Source organism: Haemaphysalis longicornis, unplaced genomic scaffold (assembly GCF_048455015.1).
Source record: "Haemaphysalis longicornis isolate Haplotype H1 unplaced genomic scaffold, Haemaphysalis longicornis Haplotype H1 scaffold_10, whole genome shotgun sequence".
Classification (NCBI taxonomy): Eukaryota; Metazoa; Arthropoda; class Arachnida; order Ixodida; family Ixodidae; genus Haemaphysalis; species Haemaphysalis longicornis.
In genome coordinates, this window is record NW_027526204.1 from 49,583,186 (window position 1) to 49,585,381 (window position 2,196).

At 44.5% G+C, this 2,196-nt stretch overlaps 1 pseudogene; it reads right to left on the reverse strand.

The window, feature by feature from the left end:
- Nucleotides 1-687: 687 nt before the first annotated feature.
- Nucleotides 688-1,961, reverse strand: LOC144159827 (uncharacterized; annotated as a pseudogene).
- Nucleotides 1,962-2,196: the final 235 nt, after the last annotated feature.

A 2,196-nucleotide genomic window follows, 5' to 3' on the forward strand; every position in this document is an offset into this window, starting at 1 on the left:
TCATGGAAAAGATGATCAAGTATGCTGGTGTCATCGGCATGGTTAAAGTCAAGATATGTAGTAAAGAAGTTGAACGGTATTGGGATGTCAAATACAGAAACAGAGCCTTGAATAACTTCATGGTCCGATACGCCTTCAAGTATTACGATCTGTGCTTGATTTGCAGGAAAATGATCGCTTAAAAACACCAAGTCAAGTACATTAGAACAGCATCCTTGAACACGGGTAGGCTGTTTTACAATTTGGAAGAGATTAAATGTCAACATGATATCAAGGAGCACATCCGAGCATGCGCTGCGGTGTTGCATTGTTTGCCAGTTTATATCGGGTAGGTTAAAATCGCCGAGCAAGACTAGCCTGGCTCCGAGTACATGCCGATGCATATACGTGTGCAATGCTTGCAATCTATCCTTGTCTGAAGATGGGCTGCGATAAACGCAGCCAACAAATACTGGGCGAGAAGGGAAGAGAAGCTTGCAAAATATTGCCTCGACTCCGGTAACCTCAGGAAGTATTTCAAAGGAAAGGTCTTTTTTTATTAAGATGGCCACGCCTCCCCCACGTGTCGGCCTATCTTTACGAATGATAACGTAGTTGGGGGGTGTTACCTCAAAATCCTTTATCTCATTTGTCAGCCACGTTTCTGTCAAAGCTACGAAGTCCGGTTCAATTCCAAGAAGTAAGGATTCAAGTGGTACTAATTTTTGAAGCATGCTGCGGGTGTTTATGTTAAGAAATGTTACTTCTTTCGTTGGCTGCGGCGTTGTGGCTCGCCTGGTGCTTCCGCTTTGTCGTTTTTTTCATCGTTGATGCTGTGACGGCCAGCGGTTAGGAGCGCAATACATTTGTTTGTTCATCCCATCGGTACAGATCTTCGTTCACTTTTAATTTGTCATAGACCAGAAATACTTTGTCTCCAGCTTCTTTTCTTGCTTTTGCAACTTGCCAAAGCTTTTTTCTGATGTCTCTTACTCTATTTGAGAAGTCCTCTCCAACAGAGAAAGCGGTTCCTTTTAGTTTCGTGCAGTTTCTAAGAATGGTTGCTTTGTCTCGGAAGTCGAGGAGTTTTAGTATGACTGGTCTAGTTTTTTGAGCGTCTTGTTTTCCTATCCTGTGAATTCTTTCTATTGGAACGGGTTAGATCTTCAGTATGTTTTTAAGTATCTGCTCACTTATAGTTTGTTCGAGGGTTTCGGGGTTTTCGTCTGCCTCCTCCGGTACACCGTACACAAGTAAATTTGACCTTCTAGACCAGTTTTCTAACTCGTCTATTTTTAACTCCAAGTAGTGAACGATTTTTTGAAGATTGGTTACTTGGAACACGCAGGACGTGATCTTGTTTTCCAGTAACGTTACTTGTTCTAGTTTGGCTTCAATAGATTTCAACCGTTCTTCTTTTATTTTTTTTTATGTCATCTGCAATTACTTGAAGCTGTTTCATGATCTCGGCCATATCGGGCCCCGGGTTTGTTTCAATGTCACCACTGAGCAATAGTAATTCCTTAATACAGGCACACGTCACACAATTGCGCATACATCTGCCTAGGGCACGGCAGCACTATCAGGCATAGGTAATTTGAGCGAATACATTTGCCATAACGCTTGCTCACCTGCGGCAGATAAACAAACGGGTTGAGACGTTGCATCCTGGCAGTGCTGCCGTGCCCTGTGGCTTGAGTTGAGGGGTGTCCAGTCTTTATACCACTCCAGTCTGCCAGCAGCGCCGTCTTCACGTTGTGGCGATCTGCGTCAGCGCATGAAGTCACCGAAGCAGGCCTGTTTCCAGGCAAATCGCCGAGCGTAGATTCCAAGTGCGCAATGCGCACATGATGCGCTTGGTGGCTGGGAAGTGGTGCGCCGTCGAATCCAGATAGCAAAGCCGGTTCTTCGCTCCCTGCTTGCGTGAGCAGCAGGACGCCAATTATCTGTGGCAGATAAACAAACGGGTTGAGACGTTGCATCCTGGCAGTGCTGCCGTGCCCAGCATTCAAGGAAAATGCAAGGAACACACCAGATTGCCATCTTTCCATTTATAAAACAATATTACGTACACTATTGCCAAACATTTTAGGCCATGCCAAAGGTCATCAGGGCCAGAGAGAACTTAAAACAAAAGACAAACGCTCACCTGCAACCACATTGCATTATGAAAAGAAAAAAAGGTGCTTTCGTTAGATTTCTGGCACACAATTTTTA